The sequence below is a fragment of the Octodon degus genome, unplaced genomic scaffold (genome assembly GCF_000260255.1).
Source record: "Octodon degus isolate 3935 unplaced genomic scaffold, OctDeg1.0 scaffold00002, whole genome shotgun sequence".
Lineage (NCBI taxonomy): Eukaryota > Metazoa > Chordata > Mammalia > Rodentia > Octodontidae > Octodon > Octodon degus.
In genome coordinates, this window is record NW_004524578.1 from 20,436,375 (window position 1) to 20,441,806 (window position 5,432).

The following is a 5,432-nucleotide window of genomic DNA, read 5'->3' on the forward strand; positions in this document are numbered from 1 at the left end:
CCGGCCCCGACCCCAGCCTGGCCCCGACCCGGGCCCCGGCCCTGTCCCTCCCGCCCTGCCGCCTGCGCCCCCTGCCTGGCCCGGATAACGGTGCCGCGGTCGCCCGCCGGACGCCCTGTCACCTCGCGTCCCCGAGAGCCAGCGCGGTCCCGGGCGGACACGGGTCGCTCCTCGGGGGCGTCCCTCGCCACCTGGCTCCGGCCTGGCCCAGGTGTCGTGTCCCTCGCTCGCAGACAGGTACCCCGCGCCCGAGTTGGAGATTCCGGGCCGGCGCTGCCAGGCCCGCGCCGGGGGTGGGCTCTGTCTCTGCGGGAACTCCTCCTGCCGCCCGGGGAGGGGAAGCCGTGTGACCCGCGGGAGGGCCGGGCAGTGTCTTCGAGACAGATGGCCTCCTGGCCTGGATAGGCGTTTATGAGGGGGAGGGGTCCCCATGACCTCAGGTTCGCCTGCTCTGGAGAACCTCAGGGTTTTTGGAGTTGTTGGGGATCTTTAACTTTTTTTTTAAATTCTGGGAGTAGGTCAGAGGTGGAATCAGAAGTTCTAGCTTAGAATAAACCCGCCGGCTCACCCAAGGAAGCATGTTTGGTGTCGGAGCTGGCCTAGATAGGACTGGCAGTGTGGACTCGGCACTGGGGTAACAGGTATCAGGCCTGAGATTTGCCCACTTGCTTGGTGTACCCTGGGGCTGATGGGGCCTGTGTGGTGCTGGACTCAGGTGTGACACCATGGTGGGGTACATAGGATGTGGACAGGTGGATGCCTGACCTGGGAGTGCGTGCTGGGATTGCAGAGATCTTTCTCTAGGTCTTAGTGCGCTTATTTTGATCGTTTTCCAGTTTTTCCACTGGTTATGGCTTTTTTTTTTGTTTGTTTGTTTGTTTTGGATGCCAGGTTTGGATATGTTGCTCAGGCTGGCCTCTAACTTCTGGTCTCAAGTAATCATTTTACCTCAGCCTCTTGAGTAACTGGGACTACAACTGTTGGCACTATGTCCAACTGTATGTTTTTTACTGAGCACTTCCTATATGCTTATGACTGAGATAAGTGTTGGAGGGGTGCAGTGGCAAACTAGAAAGACACGGATGGAATTTTAGTGTTGGTGCCCTTAGCTTCATGGGAAAGTCTGGTAATAAAGAAAATTCATCCACCAATAGACATTTATCAAAAAATAAATTCCAGGCATTCGTTTTAGTTTCAGTGAACAAAGCAAGCAAAAATAACTGGGTTTGTGGGCATGGTGGTGCACACTTATAATTACAGCATGCAGGAGGCTGAGGCAGGAAGATCTCCAGTTGGAGACCAACCTGGGCAATTTAGCAAGATCATGCCTGAAAAATAAAATGTAAAGAAAAAGGGGGTAGGGTACTTTACCTCGGTGGTAGAGCACTTTTTGGCATTCTGATCACTGGGAGTTCAGTCCTCAGTACAGCAAACAAAATCAAACAAAACACGCCTTTGTTTGAATTTTCTATGTATATGTGAAAACAATAAATAAAATATGTAAGAGAAGGAAAAATACAGAGCATCTGAGCTACCAGGAGTCGGGGCTGAAATTACATTAGAGTACCCTGGGAAGGGTCTCTAAAGTTGTTTTTTTTCACCTGGCATATGTTAGGTAAGTGTTCCACCAGTGAGCTCCACCTTTACCCTCGGTGTCTTTGGAATAAAAGTTCTAAGGAAGTGGTAAGCTAATAATTTCAAACTATGGTGAGTAGCAGGAAGGAAAGGACTGATTTGAGTTAGGGGCACGGGAAGCCCTCCCTGAGGAAGTGCTGTGGAGGCCCTGGCCTGCAGGCGGGTGGAGAGTACTGCATGTGCAGCAGCGCAGGCCGGCAGGCTGGAGGAAGTGAAAGAGGTCCCAGGGGCTGCTGCTGGAGGACGGAGAGAGGGCAAGGGGAGAGGGGAGGTAAACGCCCAGGAGGGCTGGGCTGGCTGGGGCACCCTGGCCTAGGGGAATGCTTTTTCTGTTTAATTTGGATTGGAGCTCCACAGTAATTAGGAACTTTTACATTCAAAAGGTCTCCCGCCCCGATGCTGGGAATGTGCTTTGAGATAAGCAGTAAGGAAAGAGTTTCTGAGCCAAGTGGTCTAACTGCCTGATCTGTTTGGAAAAGCCTCAACCCAGCAGATTGATCCTTGTGCTTGGGGTCTGCTTTACTCAGCTTTAGGAAGCAAAGGGAAAATGACCCAGCACTTATGGAGTGCCTGCTAGGCCCGAGGGGAGAATTGCAACAATTTTTATATACACTAATATATTTATCTCAATCCTCTGTCACCTAGGGAAATAAATTATTGTACCCATTTTACAGGAAAAAGAGTCCAGTGGGGAATGATGACGAATCTGGAGTCACATTCATAATATAACCTGAATTGGCACCAATTCTGCCCTGGAGTCAGGCTGCTGAAATATAAATTTGAAATTTATATTTGCTTCTGCTACTCATTGGAATTGTTTAACTTCTTTTGTGCCTCAGTTTCCTTATCTTTTTTTTTCCTCTCCTGATACTAGGGGTCAGACCCAGGGCCTTATCAGTGACCTACTTTTTAAATTTTGGGACAGGGTCTTGCTAAATTGCCTAAGATGGGTTTCCTCAACTTCTGTGCAAATAAAAATGCCTCTTAGGGTTGTTGAGCAGATCAAATTAAGCATATGTTCAAAGGTTATTGTTGTTTCAATTTAAAAAAATAACTATGTTGCCATATTTGGGTCATTTTGTGAGATTGACTGTGTAGGTAGATAATTCAGTTCTTGAATTCTGTCACTTTTTTTTTTTTTCTTAATAGCTTACTGCCCATGTATCAGTCATGCTACATTGACACCCTTTGGTGCTTAGATATTCTGCTAGAACTTGTGGATACAAGTAACTTCCTTTTTTCTAGGAGCTCAGTACCTAGAGAGGTCAAATAGTTAAAAGATGAGCTACAGTGTCTATTTAAATCCTCTACTGTTGCTGTCCTTAAAGAGTTGTTGGGAACCGTAACAACTAAATGCCTGGGGGAAGTTAGAAAGTCTTCCTGGAGTTAGGTGACCTGACCTGGGCTTTGGAAGAATAGTTTTGCAGGCACTTTTTTTTTTTTTTTTTTTTTGAGACAGGGTCTTGCTCTGTAGCTCAAGCTGGCCTCAAACTTGCAGGGATTCTCCTGTGTCAGCCTCCGAAATGCTGGGATTACGGGCATGCAGCACCACACCCTGCTTAGGCAGATAAGATTGAGCAAAGGACATTGTAGGTAGAAAGAGCTGTTGATTTGAAAGCACCAGCTATGAGAAGGCCTGTTGTCTGGGGACTTTGTAAACTGTGGAGAGGGTTGCACCAGAGTGTCAGATGCATCAGCTGCTCTCCACCATGGGTGTCTGCATCTCAGCTTCTTACACCAGAAATTCAGTTTTGTAGAGCACTCAACTGGTTGTGTCCAAGGAGATTGACTCACCAAACTTGGAAGAGACTGGTGAGTAAATTTAAGATATAGTTGAATCATGAGAAGTAAAGCTGCAGGATGACATTTGCCTCTGTCCCCTGGCGACCCCTCTCCATTTCCTGGCCAGGGCTGGACATACCCACAGACTCTCTCGTTTTTTGTTTTTGTTTTTGTTTTGAAACAGGGTCTCTCACACTGTGTAGTTCAGGCTGGCCTTGAACTCCTTTAAGTAGCCTGGGCTAGCCTTGAACTCAGCCATCATCCTGCCTCAGCCCCCTGAGAGCTGGGATTGCAGGGGTGCAGCCACCTTACTGGGCTTCAATCCTTTCTCTTAACATAATCTTTCCTCAAGATTATGATTTCCTCAGATTCACGTAGACAGCAGTAATTATTAATCGATAGAATGAATAATTCTGTATCGTTAGGGTGGAACCCTGTGCTTGTGAAACTTAAGGATCTAGGAATAATTTTTCAGTACTAGGGGTCTCACACAAGCTAGGAAAGTGCCCTACCATTGAATTACATCTGCAATCCTTTTAATTCTTTTTGTTTTTCTTTTTAGTACCAAGCATCCAACTCAGGACCCTGTGCTTGCCAGGCAGGCACTTATGTCACCAAGCTATCTCCCCAGCCCAACCCTTTTAAATTTTGACAGAGAATCTCATATAGATTGCCCAGACTGACCTTGAATTTGCTGTCTTCTTGCCTCAGCCTTGTGAGTAGTTGGGATTACAGGCTGTTGTGCACGAGGCATGTTGGCACATGCCTTTAATCCCAGAACTCAAGAAAGGCAGGAAGATCACTTTGAGTTTGAGGCCAGGCTGGGCTACATAGGGAGAGACCCTACCTCAGCAAAACCAAACCAAACCAAACCAAACCAAATTAGCCAATGCCACTATGCTCAGCAGGAATAACATCTTTTACAATAAAATATCAGGAAAGGAGGTTCCCTAGCCTTAGGCTAGTGGCGAAGGCATACAGATTATTCGAAGTGGTGTGGGTAATTTTGTGGCTGAGTAATGATGTGGGCAGATGCATTAGAAGTTGTTTTGAGCGAGGTCTGTGAACTCTTGAGGCTGGCAGGGAGCTTTTGGTTGCTTTTGAAAGAGATTGGTTTAGAATCTTCATCTTCCCTATACATTGTCTTTTTTTTTTTTTTTTTTTGAGACAGAGTCTTGGTCTGTAGTTCAGGCTGCCCTTGAGCCAACTGTAGTACCCCAGCTGGCCTTGAACTTGTGGCAGTCTTCCTGCCTTAGCCATCTGCAGTGCTGGGATTACATGTGTAATCCACCATGCCTGGCTTTCCCATTACACATAGAGACTTAAAGTATTTCATATACTCAGTTCAGGCAGTCACAGGTAAGTGTTGCTTTTAGACCAGAAACCCACTGAGGTTTGAGCTTCTACTTACACTTCTCTGCTTTGTTTGTTTGTTTTGAGATAGGGTCTTCCTGTGTGTTTCAGGCTGGCCTTGAACTCGCTTTGTAGCCTACTGGCCTCAAGGCAGTCAGTCATACCTCATCTTCAGTGCTAGAATTACAGGTGTGCACCAGCACCACCTAATAGAATTTGAAGTCGTTATTTTTTCTATACTGTTAAATAAATCTGGATGGATTAACTCAGTGTATGTTATTTTTCTTTTATCATATTTATGTAGAATATTTAGGAAATACAGATAGGTACACAAAGGAAATAAAACTCATTGTTTTATTTATTAGAACCTAAATCTACTATTACCCTTTTAATATTTTGATAATTATATTGGAACTCTTGCGCCAGCCAAATAGCTCAGCAGATTAAAGTGCCTGCTAGCAGGTGCAGGGGCTGGGGTTCCATCCCTGGGCCTGCCATGCCAGCCCCGCCCCCAGGGCGCACTGTGATGGCAATTGAGACTTGGTGTGGTGGTGTGCACCTGTAATCCCAGCTCTTGGGATGAAAACAGGTGGATCACAATGAGTCTGATCTAGTAGTGAGACCCTGAACACCCTGTAGACCCTTCCCTAAAGTACAAATAT